The sequence below is a fragment of the Hylobates moloch genome, unplaced genomic scaffold (genome assembly GCF_009828535.3).
Source record: "Hylobates moloch isolate HMO894 unplaced genomic scaffold, HMol_V3 SCAFFOLD_19, whole genome shotgun sequence".
Classification (NCBI taxonomy): domain Eukaryota; kingdom Metazoa; phylum Chordata; class Mammalia; order Primates; family Hylobatidae; genus Hylobates; species Hylobates moloch.
The window spans coordinates 70,642,556-70,663,686 of NW_026652294.1; the positions used below are offsets into that span (position 1 = coordinate 70,642,556).

Sequence of the window (21,131 nt, forward strand, 5' to 3'; positions counted from 1 at the left end):
ATTTGTGGTTCCAGAATTGATCGTCATCTAGCTAATAAATGGCAGAGTTGAAATGTGAACCCAGGTCTTTTGACTCCAAGGCTCAGGCTTTTAACTAGCTTAACAGCCTTGCTCTTTAGAAAACAACCTATTATGTAGATGATATATCTATCAGAAGCTGAACCCGGGACCAAATACACACATATACCCACATTGTGAAACAAAATAAACAAAAAAGCAGTTAATTAAAACATCTGCCTAATTTATGGTTGCTCAAAAGGGAAAGAAATGACTTTTCCCAAAGAATTTCTCTCCTTTTGCCTGCATTAGCTCAATGGGACCCACACTCCAGGTATCCAGGCTTTTCTTGAAGACCCAGATGTGTGTTTTGTTTCCAGGATACCTGAGATACAAGAATGTTCTCCTGCCTACTTCACAATCTCCACTCTCACCTCCCAAACACTCCAAAGTCAGCAGGAGGAAGTAGAAATGAGACAGAAGCGTCTGTCTCCTAATCTTTTCCACAGGCTACTGTTTTCTTTCTTTCTTCATGAAGAAAAATGATAAAAACAAAATAAACAAATTAGCTACCACTTCTGAAAATCCCCAGGAAATTCCTTTTCCAGAGTTCTCACTTACTAATTTGGCTAACATTACCAATGGTAACAGTCCCCATCTATCCGCCACAATTGCAGTGAGTTACACAGAAAAAAGACTGGGAGGAAATCTTCACTTTTCTTCTGCAACAGTAACCAACAGAAATGAAAGAGCCAGGGGATTTTGCAAAATATCAACTCCTGAGAACTAAGAATGAGAGCCTTTCCTGCCAAGCCCATTCTGTGCCAGTCATCATAAAATACTGTAAGTTGCCATCCTATAGCAATGTTATCATCAAACAGCATATTATAATTTTTATGATTCCATATTTTGCTCTGTGTGTGTGTGTGTGTGTGTGTGTGTGTGTGTAAGGAGTGAGAGGCTATTGGTCAGCTGGAGATGAGAACTAAATAGTCGTTGTTATTGTTATTTTTTCTCAAGATGACCCTTCCTTCCAGAAGAACAATGTGCTGTGATCTTTGGCTACTCAAGCTTTACATCATCCATATTACCCTGCAGCAGGAACAGATTGATGGGTATTTTCGCTGCCCCCAGAGAGTTACCCTCTAATCCTTCATTTGCTGCTCCAGCACAATTGGATGGAAGCAATAGCAGGAATAGTTAGAGTGCATACAATTGATTCCAATCTATCCATCACATAAACTACTGTTTAGGACATCAGGAAGCCACCAAAAAAAAAAAAAAAAAAGAAAAGAAAAAAAGAAAAACTTTTGAATCAAGAAATGCTTTGTCCATTCCAGGTCAAGGAAAATCATGATACAATTTGGTTTGATACTTTGACTTTAGAAAAGTTTCTCATTTCTCAGTAGAGAAAGTTTAATTAAGTTTGTAAACGTGCAGTAATGAGGTAACCGTGGCAGTAATAAGCATTTTTAAACTGCATTTGTGGAAGAGCAGTTTCTACCTACCACAATCTTTGGATTCTAGCTGTAATATTTCTGACTGGGGCATTATGAAATTTTAAGTGGGAAAGATACTTAGTAACTTAAATAATTTTAATGCAAAATAATTAACACCTACTATCTATAAGACTAGTCCTGTTCCTTAAGGGGATCAGAGACACAGACACCACCTACAAGCTGCATATTATCTGGGAGGTGGGCGGAAGCATACACATACACTGATAATAAATACATATGACTCTAAAATGGTTTCCAGTATTTACTGACTCTTCTATGATACTGCATTTAAGGCCATGGAATCTAATCTTAAATTTTCCAGCCACCTAGTCCCACACCCATGGCTGCAAGAATCAAAAGAGTCCATGCTAAAAATGGAAGACCATTAAGGCTTGGAATTGTAGGAAGAGGAAGGAGACAGGAAAGACACTCCAGGCAGAGATAATAGAGTGGAGTCTAAGAGATTAATAAAATGTTCCATAGGAGGCATTAAGAGGGTGCACCGGGTTCCCAGGTTTGCAGCTTCTTCGACAACTGTCTGTGGTTAAATACGACCTTAATGGAACAATGAAAAAAAGGGAAAAGCCATCTCCACAAAGAACAATGCACTGTAAAAAGTGTTAGGTATTTCTTTCCCCTCATAATTCTAAGGGACAAGTCTTTGCAGTTAGAATTCAAGTTTAATTTTTTGAATGTGAAAATAAATTGCATATGTGAACATGCTTTTTGCAACTTGTGTGATTTAGAAAAACACAGGCAAATCTAGTGCTTTCATACTTACATTATAAATACCAGATACATAACCACAATTTAGGTTTGATTTTTTTTCAACTCGAACAATAGAGTTCCCCTAAGGAAAATTGGCTTGACTGAGGTAAATACTGAAAGTTAATGTTTTGAACTCTTGCAGAATAATTAGTTGGCAACTAAAGACCTTGTTTTGCCTAAGTTTTCCTCCAAAATAATTTTCTTACTCAGAGTTGATACAGGAAGTGGCAATTCTCACTTGAATGTATGGCAGTTACATGGCTGAGTCAACCTGCATGCTGGAAGAGCGGAAACAGACATCTTAGACTAGTGGAAGGGGCCTAATTATGTCAGTGATAAGGACTCTGAAGCCCAAAGAACTAGGTGATTAGTTCAAACTTGTGCAGCTAATTAGTGGATAGGGCAGAACTACTACTAAGTTTAAGTTAATAATCTTTCAAAAATATTGCCCTAAAGGAACACAGAGGGAAGAAACTTTGGCAGGATGATGGCTTGAGGTGTCCCACATTCTTCCACACGGCGTGATGACCCCAACTCACCCCCTTCTTGTGGGGCCAATCAGCAGGGGTGGGCTGACACCAGTTTTCATACTTTCTCCTCTTTGGGTCAGAATTTAGGGCTCAGTACAAAAGCTTAAGGCGAATATCTGAAAACTGCCCTTCCTGGGGAGAAAGTCAACTTCTGCTCTCTTGAACTTCAGTTCTTCTGAACTGAACTTCAGGGTCTCCCTGACTCTAAGGAATTAAAGAGATATTAAACAGTTGAGTTTATTCGTCTCTATCTCCGAGGTTTAGAGAACACAAGAGATCACAGAACAAAGAAGCTCTGCTTTTGTCCACTGAACGAGGAGAGATGGACAGCTGGCTGAAGCTATTAACACAATGAGCCACAGGACAGACAAGGTTGCTCCTTCCACCACGCTCAGGAGGGCTCCCATGTAAGGTACCAGAATGAGTAGACGCAGAGAAATGACATCCTATTAACAGGCCCCATCCGCCAGGGAGTAGACAGAACAGAAAAATCTGAAGAGACCACTAAAGACATAGAGCTGCTTCTTTTAAAGCTAGATTTGAAAGAAGTAGGAGAATATTGAAAGAAGTCCAATATATAGCAGTTGACACAGTTCCTGTAACTAAACCCACAGGATTTTTCAAATTTAAAGATTTAACAGATAAAGTAAAAGAGAGGGCTGCATTACAGATGCTCCAATTGGTGGCTTGGAAGATCGGGTGGAAGTATATGTTAAATCATAGAGGAATACAAAGAAAAACTACATGAAAATATGAGGGAAAAATGTAGATTTTGAAAAACAGATCCAGGAGAAAAAATAGAAGTTCTAGAATGAGAAAAACAGACAGATGAAGGAGAAACAATCATCAAGCAAATAACTGAAGGCAATTTTCTTGAAGAATACCTGGGTCAGCAGATTTAAATAGCTCAGCAAGTTCCAGAGAAGATGCTAAGATAATAAATACATCTTGGTAAAAGAAAAGAGAAAAAAGAGTTAGATTGGAGGCTGGGCATGGTGGCTTATACCTGAACTCCCAGGACTTTGAGAGGATCACTTGAGGTCAGAAGTTCAAGACCAGCTTGGGCAACATAGTGAGACACCTGCTCCAACAACAAAAAAAATAAAATAAAAAGTTTACAGATTAGCTGGGCATGGTGGCATGTACCTGTGGTCCTATCTAATCAGGAGGCCAATGCTGGAGGATAGTTTGAGCCCAGGGGTTCCAGGTTGCAGTGAGCTATGATAGCATCACTGCACTCCAGCCTGGGTGGCAGAACAAGACCCTGTTTCTAAAACAGAACAAAAAAGTTTGAGATCGGTAATTAAGTTTTGCAACCTCAAAATTATGAGATGGTAGAACAATATCTACAGATGCTTTAGAATAAGAGACTGAATCTGTGATAAGATATTATTCACTAACAGCTTAAAAGAACGTTATTTGCAGAGATTACTTCACTTATATATCCCATCTTAGGAAATGCTTAAGAAAGAACTCAAACCATAGAATTAAAAACATCTTAACCTCATGACAGAGAAACAGATGAATAGGTAAAACTGGCGAACAAAGAACTTGGTAATAGGTTTAAAATGAAATACAATTGAATACAATCTGGGAACTTGTAAACTAGGTTATAAACAAGAATTTTTTAAATAGAAGAGGCCTACTGCAAGGAAAATTCTAATAATTGCCAGAAACTAAAAGTACTAAATTATTGAAGATGGCATTTGGATGGGAGAAAGAAGAGCACAATAAAAGTATCCCAGAGGTCTCCTATGGAGGGCAGATGGGGTTGAGGGGAAGCTAGTGGAACAAGTGAAAATGTGCTAAGGGTCTGGCCTTATTGAGAGAAGACAGATAAGCAGTAAAACAATAAAGAACCTTAGTAGAAAAAGAGTTATGCTCTCGTTTCCATATAATATTAAATAAATATGTTTACAATTATAAACACGAAGAAAAGCAAGATAGCCATTAATGAAAGATGAAATAATAGTAGGACTTCCAAGTTAACAAAAAGGAAAAAGAAATTAATAAACTAACAACTGAATCATACAAGTAAATTAAGAAAAAAGAAAAAGAAATAAAACAAAGTAAGGAGTAAGGTATAAAGACAAGCGTACCATGATACAAACCATAAAATACTGAATTCTCCCAGCTAAGAGAGAGAAGGCTAGACTGAAGCAAAAATCAAAGTTGGGCTATATACCATCAACTAGAAATACAGTTTAAGATGAAATAATAAAGTTTGAAAAAGAAGGGACAAAGACGAGGCAAATATAATTTTAAAAATCAAGAGGCCTTGAAATGTTTTATTTTTATTTTCATTTTTTTAAGAGACAGTCTTACTAGGTTACCCAGGCTGGCCCTGAACTTCTCAGCCCAAGGAATCTTCCTGCCTCAACCTCCCCTCTGGCAAACCTGGGACTACGGGTGTGCTCCACTACCTGGCTTAAAATCAATGCAGAAAGAAACATATTGTAATAACATGTTATCAATTCTTGTTTCCAAAGTTCTTTCTTTGTGAAATGTTTCCATTCATGGATAGAAAACAGCACATATTACATCTTTAAAGGGGAGGCTTAGGTTTACCTTTTAAACCTGTTTATGTAAACTTGTCATAATAAAGACTAGTGCAGAAAGAAAAAAACATCAGGAGGGGCAACATTACTATCAGACTAAGTAGAATTTAAAGTTAAAATTTTTAATTAAAAAAAGAAATTACATAATATTAAATGTAATTTTTGAAGCAGGAAATACCCTCGTAACCCTGTAGATACTGAACAACACAAAAGTTAAGTAAATAAAGAAAAACAACTAGTAACTTAAAGATAACTAAGTAAAAATAAATGATGGTGGCATATTTCAATTTGTATTTTTCAGAAGCAGGAAGATCTAGTAGACAAAATATTAATAAAGACAGAAAAGTTTAATGATATAGTCAATCAATTGAATAGGTGTGTTGAATCTTAAAATTGGGAAATAGAGAATATTTTTGTTACATGAAATGAGAATTCATAAAAATCAATCACATCCTTGGTTGGATACAAATAATACTTTAATAATTTCCTTCTGTCACAAAGGCCACACTCTGAAAATATTCTAAAATATTCTGAAAATATTGTAATAAAACAAGAAAAAATCTTAAATGGTAAAATCTTTGAAATTATGAACCACTTTTCTATATAATTTTTAGCCTAAAGAGGAAGCAAAACTAAAATTACATTCTATCAGGAAAGAATAAAAATAAAAAGCACTTTATACTAACACTTATAAAAATAGCAAAAGCAACATTCATGGCAAAAGCTATAAACATAATTGCCTTTACATTTAAAAAAGAAGAATAAAACTAAGGAAAGTTTCCATTCATCTTAAAAAATGCAAAAAAAAAAAAAAAAAAAAAAAACAACCAGAATCTACCAAAGCAAAGTAGGAAAAGAGAATTTATTTAATTCAATCTTAAAGTGATGAATTAGAAAACAAAGCAAAATGCAAATAGCAGAGAAGATAAATTCAAAAACCCGGTCTTTGACTAGCCCGCAAGAAGAGATAAACATCTTATAATCCAAATTAAAGGGGGAAAAAAGGAGAGCGCAAAAACCCACAAGGTTATGGATGAGAAAGGAGGCATAACCACATTTAGAATCAGAAAAAATTCAAGGAATACAAGAGATTATATGTAACTCTATGGCAACAAATTTAAAATTCTAAAGGAACTGGATAATATAAGTAACTAAAGTTAAATAAAATACTGGAAAACTTGAACAGACCAGGTAATACAGAAGTTAAATATTAACTATCAACAATAGCAACTGAATAACATTATGGCTGATTTTCTTTAAAGAAACAGACCCTCCTGTTCTTTGTTCCTTCATTCCTTGCTTCCTCATTTTCTATCTTGGACAAAAATGTATCAAGTACATAAGTCGCTGTTTTAGGCTGTACGGTGCAACATTAAATAAAATAAACCCTTGTCCTTAAAGTGTTTACCTTCTATTTTACAGCTCTTAAAAAAGATGATAGGTTGCTTAATTCATTTTATAATGTAATCATTTTAAGACCAAAACCTGTTCAAAATACTATGATACAAGAGATCCACAGACCAACCTCGCTAACAAATACAGATATGATATAATCGAATGGAATGTAGATAGTGTCAAAAGATACGCTGACTAAAATATTTGTTTCAGGATTGTAATCATGGTCCCAAATCAAGAAATCTAACAATATAATTAACTGTATTGACAAATTAAAGAAAGAAACAGTATAAACATATGAATGGTATCTGAGAAAGTATCTCATAAAATTAAACAATTCCTAAGACAAAACTCAAAATAGGAATAAGTGGAAAACTATTATCTACATAAAGGGTTAATATATTGGTTTCATAACTGTTTAAGCTGTTTTCCCAAAATACAGAGCCTTTTCTCTTCATTTGTAGCAGCTCTATAGAATTAAAAATTTTAATCTTAATTTTTACATATTATCAGAATAACTATGGCCATACCAGTCATAAAGTAATTCAAGGACTTAGAGATAGTCAACACCTAAACACTCTGCAAAATGAAAGGCCTTAGGTCTAATGAGCTTTCTGTAGAATTTCTACCCTCAAGCCCCTTGAGCCTTGCACAGGGAAAGGGATTAACAATTGTTTTTTCAAGGTGAGCAAGTTATTTAAACTCCATGAGACCTAGTTTTTTCATAGCAGAACAGGAAGGCATGCTTTGCCTATCTCATCAAGTTGCTAAAACAATCTTATCATTGATATATGTAAAGTTGTTTTGTGAACTGAAATCCAAACAATAGTGAGTTTCTTACGCTAATTTAAAAGAGAATAGGCTTAAATTTCAAATGAATAAGGAAGAGAAATGCTAAGCATTTTCAAAGAGATCTCGGAATGAACACATTCTAGACACGGAATCTCAAGAAAGACTTCTGGAAAGACATTATACTGTGCAGGATATTTATCTTCACTTCTCGCAGCCATCGCTATCTATCTCATATGACAGTCATTCATGGTATGATTGCCCTTGATTATTCTAAGGCTTATCTGGAAATTTACCCATTCAGTTGACAAATATTTCCTGAGCATCTTCTATGTGCTAGGCTGCTGTAACAAAATACCATAAACTGAGTGGCACATAAACAACAGAAATTTATTCATTATGGTTCTAGACTCTACAAAGTCCAAGATCACCAACAGATTCAGTGTCTGATGAGAGCTCCTTCTTTTTAGTTCATAGATGGTGCCTCCTGGCTACATCTTCACAAGGTGGAAGGGGCTAGCTATCTCTCTGGGGTCTCTTTTATGACCCCATTCCTGAGGATGAGTCTTCATGACCTAATCACCTTCCAAAAGCCCTATCTTTAATATCATTACCTTAGTGATTAGAATTCAATGTGTAAATTTTGGAGAGACAAAAGCATTCAAACCATAGCAGCATCCTATGTTAGCTTTGGTTTAGCAATAATGTTCCTGAAATCACTGATTTGATATGCTAGTTTTACATTTTTCAAATACCATGTTAAAGAATACACACACACACAAACACACACACACACACACACATTTTTAAGTCCATCTGTGTACCAGCAAAACAATCTCCCAAACCATAAGTAGCACATGCATCTTGTTTTGGGAAACAGATGAGGAATATAAACTAGTAGATAGTAAATTAAGATGCATCTCCTATGCTCTAGGATTAGTTTAATGTTGAGGCAGGTCTCGTGCCAGGACTAGATTTTTGTGAATATGAGGAGAAGATAGCGCCATTTCTTAAATCTCCTTATTAGGAATATCATTTGCTCTCCATGAATGAAGGAAGAGGCCCCCACTACAATATCTGAAACCAGAAGCTGAATTTGTTGCTTGCTAAGAACAGCAGGACCCCGTTCATAGGACATAGTTTTTCAAAGCAAACTTCTGATCAAATATAGGATGATGAGAAGCGTGGAATTCAAGATTGGTGGGCTTTCAGAAGAGTCTCCATAGACACTCATCTGTTGGCCTTTAGCCTGGAAGCCTGGGCTCTGGAGTGCAGCTGCTGCTGATTTACTGACTCAGAAGCTAGGGCTTATCTGAGTCACTGGCGGACTCCAAGAAGCGGGGTTATGATGCATAAGAGTAATTTGCCATTTTGGAAGAGGTCTAACACCAGCGCTGACAGAGTACAAAGCAGTCAGTACTTTCCTGGGTTGATAGGCAAGTTTTATTCACATACCCAAGAAGAAGAGATAAAATAAGTAGTAAAATGATTCCAAAGTGGATGATGAGTTGATTTAACCTCCAGATTCTAAATTGTGCCTATTGAATAATTCTTTTTAATCTCTTTTTTTAAAGTAAAACCTGTTAGAGCAGCAGTAAGAATTTATTCAAAACTGCTTGGACTACTAATCAAAGCTTAGGAGAAAACATAGCTGTCAATAAATAAATAAATCTCTTCTGCCACTTGCTCTACTACTTGGAACTCACCTTACAGAGCTGCCCATGTGAGAATCAGCTTCCACTAAAACGTTTACTCTTGTGATTTTGCATGATATCTTACTATTTATGGGCCATCTCAGTGTCAGCCACCTATAGAAGATGATGACTGTTTAGAGGTGACCCCCATAATTTTCAAAATTTCTTTCATAAACCACATAGTCTTTATTTTAACTTTTATCACCCCAAATACCCCTCTAAATTTTGACAAACCCTGAATACTCATTTTTCTCATGACACTTTAATGAACAGACAGATATATACATGTATAGTGCACATGTGGACTCAGAGAAATCCTCAGGTGTGCAGATGGTCTACTTACTTATTCAAAGCACATCTTTGTAATACTTTAAATATGAAAGTTATGCTGTTCTGCCTCTTTACCTCCCATTGAACTCCCTAGATGGGATCCAGGCAAGAGCTTTATGATTTTTAAAAATATTCAGTATGATTTATTTCATATATATGAAATATATATATTACACACACACTCTTGCACACACACAATTTGCACACACATACAAGCCACTAACTTTCACGTGTGTTTGTGTATGTGTGTACTTCTACTGATTTCCCTAAGCTTTGGGTAATTCTTTCCCTTAAAATAAACTTGAAGTTTGGTTTATAAGTAATATCCAGAATTTAATGTCATGGCATAAATTTCTGAACTAACAACAGGCATAAAAACAAATACGTATGCCTCTCATATCTCTAATTCCTATTGTCAACTATAAAATGTAGAAAGATGTTATATTGTGAAATTATCATTTATGCCATTTGGGTACAGGGTTCATTGTTTTAATTAATCTTGACTGACCAAGTTTTAAAATATTAACATATATTGGAACTGCTCTGTTGAAAATTCAGTAACATCTTTTTGGAGTGTGATGCCGCTATTATCTTTCCCCATAGACTTTCACTAAGCTTTTTGTCTTCGTTTTGGGGGAAATAATGTGACATAATTAATCAACATTCTCTATGTCTATATACCACAATATATAATTCATCACAGATGCTAGGAAATCTGGCTTCTCCTATTGTTAGCAACCAGATAATTATAATGATGACAATAACTTTTTTATCTATTCTTCCTTTCATGTTTGTGAATTATAAAATAAAACTTACTGAGTTCCTACTAAGTGCCAATATTTTTCAAGATACTTCAGGAGATACAAAGATGACTAGTTTGCAATCTAGGGAGAGGCTTATATTGTTACTCACAGGATCCCAATAATTTATAATGTGAACACGAGCTATAAATGTAGATAAAGTGGCCCTAACTCAACCACTTAGAACCAGGGCAATTTGTGGCATTACCTAAGTAGTCTAAGCTTCAACTTTCTCATCTGCAAAACAGATACAGTAATAATAATGCCCTCACAGAGACATTATGAAGATTTGTCAAATAATTATGTGAGCAATATGTTCAGTGCAGTGCCCGGCATATTGTAAATGCCTGTTCAATTAACAAAATTTATGTTTAAAACTAAAAAAATTAAATGGAAAAGGTGTAATATAAACTATTTGCATTATTATTTATTAGGAGAAAAATGATTATTTCCTATTATATGGAGAGGTATGGAAAAAGTAATTGACTAATCCAGGGTTACATAGCAAGTCATTGACAAGTCTATATCAGAAGTACTCTCAAGAGAAACCATGTCCAAAGATGGCCAGCTTCAATCATCCTGAATTTTTCCTTAACTCATAATAAAGCCTCTTGGGTGAAATCCTCAAGGTGGGGATGACTCACAGCCACTCTGGTGGAGCAAAGAACATTTTATAGTTTTAATCCACATGCTTGCTTCCAGCCCACCAAAGGACAGCATCTAGTACGTGAAGTTCTGACTACACATTAGAATCAAACACTGAAGGATGTGATCACAGAAGGATTTGCTTGTGTTTTACCACCTCCTGCCTTAGCTCTGTTCAGGCTACCGCTCTCAAACATTCTTCACCTCTGAGACTGACCAAAGGGAAATAGCCCTTGCTTGAAAATGCCCTCCTGAGTATGTCTGTGTATATCTTTGAGATCCTTACTAGTTCGTTCCCTGTGCTGCAGATTGCATTTGGCAAATTCCGAAGGGCAGGATTACATTTAAAAACAAAAAGTTAAGGGGTTAAGAGTAGAAAAGAAATTTATCTTGTATAATGTTTCCAACTCACCACTTCTGCTAGTTTGTTTGGGTCATCCCTCCAGAGAGGGAAGGGAGTAAACACACAAGCTGTACGTTTTTAGCTGACCTTCTGACATGCTATGAAGAAAGAAACTAAATTAACAAGGAAGAAAACTGAGCAAATTCTGTTTCCCTTTCTGCCAAAAGCATCCTGCCTTTGTCTTGTCTAAGATGCTTTTTTGTTGACTAATCTCCACCAGCTGTGCCCCCAACCTCAGATTCTCGTATATGCTCTTTTTTGAGCTTTTCTCCACAGCACTTACACCATTCAACCTAACAGAGGTTTCCATCTTCTACCTTCCCCATCAGCTAATATGTCCTTCAAGGGAGTGTTCATCTTTGTGACTCATCTCACATAATGCCTGCTACAAAGAAAGGCTGCTAGGTATGCTAGAAAGAACGTTATATCTGGAGTCATTCAGATTGCAGTTCAAATCTGGCCTCGGCTTGTTAATTGTGCTATATAAAACACATTAAATTATTTGAGCCTCAGTTTCTTTATCTATAAAATAGAAATAATATATGCTTTATAGAGTTGTTCTGAGGATTAGAAGTAGCAAATGCAAAGTGTCTGTAGCATAGTAGAGACAATAAATAATTTATTATTATTACTACAGCAGGTGCCTAACTAATGTTTGCTGAATGAGAGAGATTATGAATAACTATCATATACTTATTGTGAGCCTCAGGTCTCTGTATCTACTTAAAAACATACATCGTTTTTTCTTCCTCTTTCTTCAACTCAAAATTACTTTTTCCCTCGTAGAATTATAGAGTGGAGGAAGAAAGATGGGTTTTACACTTTTCTGAGGTACAAGTAGAACCTTTATTTATAAAAATTCTCGTGCATGAGTCAATATCCCTTATAATATTATCCCTATATATATTATATGTTTATATAATATAATCAAAACTATATATACAATAACATAATACAGGAGACAGTATAGCCAAAACTCTTACTAGATGGGAAGAGAAGTGTAAAAACAAACAAACAAAAAACCTCCACTCTGTCCCTTTGCAAAAGCATTGCTTTAATGGCCATGTGCAGAGGACAGACAGCAGCAGGCTAGCTAAACAGCTGCCATATGGTCAGACAGAAGATAAAAACGTCCAGGTAAGAGGGCAGAGCTGTTCCAAGGACATAGTTAAGCAGAGTTTCCAAGCTCATGGCAGAAGATAGGCCGGGATGCTTAGGAAAGTAGGTTATGACGGTCAGTCCTGTAGTAGAGCAGCCAATATATCATGGGAAAGACTTATTTATTCATTTTTTGTTACTGTGGCAATTTTTAAGCAAAGTGGTTGATATTATTACTTTTAAACAGGATCTTGTTCTTCAATGGGTTGGGGAAAGGGTTTTTAAAATTAATAAAATATTAGAGCCCACACTGGCTAGGGTTTAAAATGGGGTCATGTTATTATCTAGAACATATATTTGGATAGTTCTGACTCTCACCAGCAAGTGCAAATCCAAGAGACAGACATCGTCATCATACAGGTGTTAGAATGCAAGTGTATCTTTGGAATCATATACACCTGCGTTTGTTCCAATCTATTTCCTAACTGGGTAACCCTGGAGAAATATGTGTGTGTCTATGTGTGTGTGTGTGTGTGTCCAAGTTTATATATATCTGCATGGATATATGAACATATATGCATAATTGTGATGATAATTAAATACAGTATTAGGTACTTAGTAAATGATAATCATGATAATTTTTAGTAACAATGGCACCCCCACCCCCAACAGACACAAACCCTCTACATGTGGCCCTCACAAATAGAAGATGATATTTGGATTAACATGACCCCGTCCTTGAGTTGAATTTTTTCTCAGACCGCTCTTAGTTCTGCCATATAAATAAAGCACACAGAGCTTCCCAACACACTACCAGTCTTTTCCGTTTTTCTTGCTTGTGTCCTATCTCCCACATAAGATTCAAACACAAGTCAAGGACTGAAGGGACCAAAACAATAATCATCCTTATTATTGACCCACATATACAAGCAGACTATTCTCAATTTTCATGGAAAGAAACAACATCCATCCACGAAAGATTAGCAGAGTGCTGAGTATACCACTGGAATGGGGATTTCCATCCAGAACTTTAACCATTTAAAATTAAATGTTACATATCCGTATTTCAGAAGGGCTTTTAGTCATTTTAGCCAAGTTATCTTTCAGCCTCCTCAATTCTCAATCACTGCCTTCTTCCCCACCCTATTCTGTTCTCTTCTGATCTGCTTTCTACCTGTCTCCCATCACATTCCCTTTTATTTCATATGAACAACAAATGAACTCTTTTCTTGTTTACTTGTTTCCCACCAACGCATGCTTTCAGGGTAGCTGTCATTCACTATCTCCAAGTGGCTGGTCAAGGCATTTGCCTAAACAAAGGGAGTTTCTTCCCTAAGAGGAATGGCTGGTGCCCGAGGTTAAGATACGAATTGGGTACTTTGGGTGCCTAGTCTCCTCTCTCTCCAGTCAGTCTGTGTTCAGGTATCCACTTCATAACCAGCTGTAGGGTAGGACTTAAATAACCTTGTTCTGAGTATGAGTATGTAACCAAATTTGGTTCATTCAGAACTGAGGGTAAGAGTTATATGTCATAGCTGGAGAGTAAGTTATACGTTTGTCTCTCTCCTACTGAACATGAATCAGAAAGCATCTGTTAGTTGCCACTGGCAGTGGTCTTATGACCACAGTGAGGAAAAGGTTTTGGAGAGTGAATCAGAGATGAAAAAGCTTTATTTTTTGGTACCATTAACCATGAAATAACCATTTTTCTGGCTTGATTTCTCTCTAGACTTACACTATAGGATGATACATTTCCTTACAGTTTGAAGCAGTTTGAATCATCTATTTGCTACTTGCAACCAACAGCATCTTAATACAGCTGAAGCACTGTTTTAATGCAAAAGGCACATCTGCACATAGCTGAGGATAAACCACACAGTGCTATTTCTCCTCCTATTTTTGTCTTTCCCCATATAGCACCTACTTTAGTTTTTACATGAATAATAATAGGTTTTTTATTGGGATAAAATTCATATACCATGAAACTCACCATTTGACCATTTATAAGTGCACAATTGGCCAGGCATGGTGGCTCACACCGGTAATCCCAGCACTTTGGGAGGCCGAGGTGGGTGGATTGCTTAACTCAGGAGTTCTAGATCAGCCTGGGCAGCATGTGAGTCCCCATCTCTACAGAAAATATTAAATTAGCTGGGTGTGGTGTAACATGCCTGTAGTACAAGTTACCAGTGAGGCTGAGGTGAGAGGACTGCTTGAGCTGGGGAGGCAGAGGTGGCAGTAAGCCAAGATGGCACCATTGCACTCCAGCCTGGGTGACAGAGAGACCTTGTCTAAAAAAAAAAAAAGTGTACAATTCAGTGGTTAGTATATTCACAATGTTATGTAATTATCAGCACTGATTCCAGAAAATTTTTATCACACCGAAGAGATACCCTGTATCTATTTAGGAGTCGCTCCATATTACCCCCCTCCAACCGGCCCCTGGCAATTACTAATCTGCTATTTGTCTTTATGTATTTGCCTATTCTGGACATCTTGCATAAATACAACCATATAATATATGACCTTTTCTCTGGCTTCTTTCACTTTGTAGCATGTATCAGTACTTCATTCCTTTTCAGGGCTGAATAATATTCCATTTTATGAATATACCACATTTTGTTTATCCATCAGTTGATGTACAGTTGGGCTGTTTCTCCCTTCCAGCTATTAAGAATAATGTGCTATGAATTTTCATATCCAAATTTTGGTGTGAATATATATTTTCATTTATCTTGGACATACACCTAGGTATGAAATTGCTGGTTCATATGATACTTCTATGTTTAACTTTTTGAGAAACTGCCAAACTGTTTTTCATAGCTGCTGCACCATTTTACATTCAAACCAGCAAAATGTGAAGACTAAAATTTCTCCACGTACACACCGACACGTTATTTTTCATGTTTTTAAAAAAATTATAGCCATCACCTAAATTTGAAGGGGTATTTCATTGTGGTTTTGATTTGCATTTTTATAATAACTAATGATGCTGTGTAGCTTTTCTATGCTTATCAGACATTTGTGTATTTTCTCTAGAAAAATATCTATTCAGCTTCTTTGCTCCTTTTTCAGTTGGGTTGCTTTCTTTTTGTTGTTAAGTTGTAACAGTTCTTTACATATTATGGATACCAGACCCTCATCAGAAACATGATTTGCAAATATTTTCTCCCCTTCTGTTGGTTGTTTTTTGATTGTTGTTGTTATTCAATGAAACACTTTATGTTGTACTTTTATGCACAAAAGTTTTTAATTTTGATGAATTTTGACTTATTTTTTCTTGTTTTGCTTGTGCTTTTGGTGTCATAATTAAAAAACCATTACCTGATCCAAGATCATAGATTTAAACCTATGCTTCCTTTCAAGAGTTTTAGATATTTAGCTCTTTTATTTAGGTCCTCGATCCATTTCAAGTTAATTTTTTTAATGGTCTGAAGTAGGGGTCCAACTGTATGGGTTATTTCCGGACTTTTTGTCCTATTCCAATAATCCATATGTCTATATTGTTATTCCAGTACCACACAGCTTTAATTATTCATAGATTTGTACTAAGTGCTGAAATCAGAAAGTATATTAATTCTTTCACTTTGCTCTTTTCCTTCGAGATTGTTTTAGCTATACGAGGTTCCATGAAATTCAATATGAATTTTGGGATCAGCTTGCCTGTTTCTGAAAAAAAAAAAAAAAAAAAAAAAAAAACAGGCTGTTTGAATTCTGATAAAGATTTTATTGAATCTGTGTATTGTTTCAGCAATATTTCCATCTTAACAATATTAAGTCTAATAACCCATGATCACAGATATCTTTCATTTATTAATTTTTTAAAATTTCTCTTAACATTGTTTTGTAGTTTTTTAAAGTCTTGCACTTTCTTGGTTAAATTTAATCCTAAGTGTTTCATCGTTTTTAATACTATTGTAAATTGAATGTAAATGCAAATACTCCTTGCATACATATGGAAATACAACTGATTTTTGTATGTTAGTCTGTGATAAGTAGGTTTTAATCATCATTAACAGCAGCTTGAAATTAAAAAAAATAATAAGAGATTGAGATGGATATGTGAAAAGAAGAGGAGAAGTCCCACCTTTAGCCAAGGAAAATATTTTAAGAGTTTATAAGGCCTGTGCCTGTCCTCAAGTTAATATCTCTCAGCTTCAAGCCCAATTTTCTATACTAGATTTTTTAATCCTGGGGCCGGAACTCTGCAAACACCATTTCAGCTGTACTACCTGCTCCCTGGTTAGGCTCTGCCATTCGAGGGTGTGAGAAAGGGCCTGCAGAGCTGGAAGAGGCAGAAGAAGAGACTGTCTCCTTTCCATTTATTCCCTGTGGTCTTGTCTCGTCCCAGCTTCCTGTGAGCATCACCCTAGCAATGCTTCTTCACAATGGCTGCAGCAGTTCCTCCCCATTGCAGCGGCTGAATTCAACTTGCAGTTTCTCTAACGCTTGCAAGAGACACCAGTTTCAACAGAACAGAACCTCTTCCTCGGAGGTCTGAGTTTCAGCTATGCATGGACCTTCCTCTGAGTTTCTAACATTAATAATTCCAATCTCTATAATTGTTCTCCCAATTCTAAGAGTAGAAACTACTTCCTGTAGTTGCTATTTTCATGATACCTTAGTTACTTGACTGAACAACTTAACAGCTTGTTAACAAATATTTATATTAAATTATCTATGTCCTTATAACTGGTGTGGATTCTGTCACCTACCTCGGCCCTGCTAGATACAGGTGCTAACCTGGTTTAGAACCTACTATGTGCCAAGTATTGTGCCAGTTTTTTTTCCACATTTCTTTTCTCAGGTAAGTAAGAGTTTAGGTTTAAGGGTGCCAGATACATTTGGCAGCAAAGAACTATAGTATTTTCCTTATTGTCACCCACATTTTTTGCTTGGCTATAAGCAATGGGGAAGGAAGAAAGCCCCAAAGTTTAGAAAGATAGTTTTCACCCTAATCCACTAAACTTCAAGGGAGAACTATGCATGTGAGGGACTCTTAATCACATGAGAAATAATGTCACAAGCTATTGCATCCTGAACCAGCACTGCCCAATAGAGTTTTCTGCAATAATATAAATGTTCTGTATCTGTTGAGAATTCTCCAGTATGGTAGCTTCTAGTCAGGTATGACTACTGAGCACTTGAAATGTCACTTGTGTGCTTGAGAAACTGGATTTTTAATCTTAATTAATTTTAATTTAAATACCCACATGTAGCCAGCCAGCAATATTAAATTTGATGGCCAAGTTAGACTTTTCAGGGCAGCAACAGATGGGCGTGCCTGAAGAAGTACTTCCCGGTCTTCTGGATATATAATTTCACGGCAAACACAAATGCTACTTGGGATTGTTAAATTGTGTGCCTAGGTGACTTGTCAATGAGCTTTCATGTATGAAAAGACTGTCAAGAACAGATCATTCATGCTGGGGCTCACCTCCACAGGTGCCAGGGAACGTCTTGCCTTAGGGAAGAAAGCGAATCTATACTCCATGATTAGTGTGTGATTATATTTTACAGACAGGCATCAATGCCTAGTGATTTTGATGCACTTGGCTTTTATCTTGTGAGATTTATTTAAAGAAGCACATGCGTGGCTTAGAGCCTCAGGGAATGATAACATAAAAATAGGAAAGCATAAAAGGAAGCAAAAGAAAACCTGCTTCATTTGTAGAAAGGCTCACTCCCCTTTCAGGTAACTCCAAATTCTACCACCTGCATCTCTTCTCTTTTCAAATCCCTTCTCTAACTCAACTCTTATAAAATGTCTTTCATTATTAACCCACCAGAGAAAGCTTTCCCATACACACTCCATCCTGTGCCCCTCAGCGTTCAGTAGAAGAAGCCAGTAAAAAGGGCAAGAGAAAAGCAATGCTGACTGGGAGGTAGGAGTTGAGAAGAAAGTAGTAAAATGGATTTTCATTGTATTCATAGTGCTTTCTTTCTTTAAAAAAAAACTAGAAGTACATAGAAGTAAAATTTTAACTTATTTCTAGATGATAATATTACTCTTCTTACATTTTTATAATTCAATTTTTTAAATTTAAAAATGGAAAGAAAAGCAATGGTTAGTTCAACCATTGTGGAATACAATGTGGCAATTCCTCAAGGATCTAGAACCAGGAATACCATTTAGCCCAGCAATCCCATTACTGGGTATATACCCAAAGGATTATAAATCATTCTACTATAAAGGCACATGCACACATATGTTTATTGCAGCACTGTTCACAATAGCAAAGACTTGGAACCAACCCAAATGCCCATCAATGATAGATTGGATAAAGGAAATGTGACACATATACACCATGGAATACTATGCAGCCATAACAAAGGATGAGTTCATGTCCTTTGCAGGGACATGGATGAAGCTGGACACCATCATTCTCAGCAAACTAACACAGGAACAGAAAACCAAATATCGCCTGTTCTCACTCATAAGTGGGAGTTGAACAATGAGAACACATGGACACAGAGAGGGGAACATCAGACAATGGGGCCTGTCAGGGGGTGGGGGGCTAGGGGAGGGATTGCATTAGGAGAAATATCTAATGTAGGTGACGGGTTGATGGGTTCAGCAAACCACCATGGCACATGTGTACCTGTGTAACAATTCTGCACTTTCTGCATGTGTATCCCAGAACTTAAATTATAATTAAGAAAAATAAATAAATAAATAAATAAAAGAAACAATGATCCCACACGATATGCTTTTCCACTTTCTTATGTTGGTGTTTTCAACTATTATCATTCTGGAACAGATGGATCTTCAATGTGTCCATGTTGTTAAGTTAACATTGTCCAATAACTATTTATGTTTTTTTTTTCAAGTTCATTTGGTATTTATTTGGCAATACCCCCGAACAAGACTGTTTTCATTAATTAGCCACAGGGTGAAGGAGGGGGCACTTAGGACATATTGCAAAATGGCCCTCAGTTTAACCTCCCACAAAACATGAAGGTATAAATTTTTCCTTACGTAAGTTTGCAAAGTACTTTACAGGCTGTTAAAAGTAAGACACTTTACTAAAGGGCTCACCAATTAAATCAAGGATAGTGAATCAGTTAAAAGTTCAGAACTAAGTGAATAAAGGAAATAGAACTCAATAAAGCTATACTTTAGCCAGAGTATTTAAAGATACTTGCTTCTTCAGGTTGGTTTCAGCTTCAAATATTTTCATGTAGGGCCCCTGAGTTCATTTATATTTATCAGATTGTGCATGCCAATTTGGTTTGGTAATAATGGTCTTCGATATCTAAATACAAAATAGAACATGTCTACTCTTTTCTGAGTGGTTTTATTTCTATGACTGTAGGCTTCTGGCAGTTGGACTAGTTCCAAAGGCGACAAGAGTAAAGGCTCTTTTCCAAGAACATCTCAACACCTTTGCTGAAACATGTTACTTGTGGTAATAACTTTTTCTGCTCGTTTCCTATTTTGCTGGTATTTGTTATATCACCTATATTATGATGGTCTCTCTGGAAGTGCCAGAGTTGTGTTTCAAATAGAATAATAATTTTAATCTTCTTTCAAAGTTTTTGCATAGAAATGGGCCGTTTCTATCACGGATGTTGATGGATAATGATATTCTTATTTTATATAAAAATCTTGGAAGTAAAAGCAGGCCTGGTAGAGTCTGAAGCAGGAACAAAGAAAGATAGAAGACCAGACATTATTCCCACACAGGTTTTCTACAGAAACAGAAGAAGCTATTGCATTTTATATAAAATACAGTCATTTGCTTGCTGATTATGTAGACTTTTTTATTGGACATCTTTCTATACTGTCTCTAAATAGGTGGTCTATTAGTCTTTTAGCAAGTTATTTATTGTTTGGCATCCTTGTGCAGATTTTATCAAAAACGTGGATTTTTAAAATGTTAATTTAATACAAGCAATGATGTACATAAAATGGTATATTTTGACTCAATATTAGGAGCCTTTTTTATTATTATTGTACATTCTATTTTGGATATTATCTCCTGCATTATCTTGTTTCATTAATATCTGTGATTTGTAATGAATATTTTTTGGTCTCAACATATTTATGATATGATGCCTTATTAACAGAAATGATGACACTCTAGTAATGATGCAGGGGTGATAAGTGATAAGACAAATATAATTCAGGGACTACCCTTCCCCACTCCAGTATTAAGAATCTCCCTTATAAGTAATGAGTGCAGTTAATTTTGTCATTTCTAGGTCATGTTAAATTATAAAGTTTCTTCTCATCTAAATTATTACAATCCAGTACTTTTAAAGAGCTGAATTTTGACAATGATTTTTCTCAATATTTTATAAAGAATAAGAAAATACCAGTCAATTATCTGTTTCACAAATTGCAAATATTGCATTGATTCACTCATTTTTGTGAGCCTAGTGCATTAGCAAAGGAGAGATACAATATGATGGCCTTAATCAAAGGATTTGACTTATTGAAGTCTACATGAGTTTACTCATTTATAAAATGATTTAGACAAAACAAGACTTTCCCAACGTTTCTATGGAATGCTAGCCACATAAAATGGTCTTTAAAGTAATGTTTTCCATCATGAAATATGTATGGGTAATTAGTCTGTACTCGTGCTGCTAATAAAGACATACCTGAGACTGGGTAATTTA

At 35.9% G+C, this 21,131-nt stretch overlaps 1 long non-coding RNA gene across 1 annotated transcript in view; it reads left to right on the forward strand.

Annotated features, from left to right (window-relative positions):
• The first annotated feature begins 500 nt into the window (after window positions 1–500).
• Window positions 501–21,131, forward strand: part of LOC131382030 (uncharacterized) — a 104,436-nt gene continuing 83,805 nt past the window's right edge. Inside the window, exon 1 of the long non-coding RNA XR_009211180.1 lies at window positions 501–840. This is a non-coding gene — a long non-coding RNA (uncharacterized LOC131382030). The remainder of the gene's footprint in view (window positions 841–21,131) is intronic.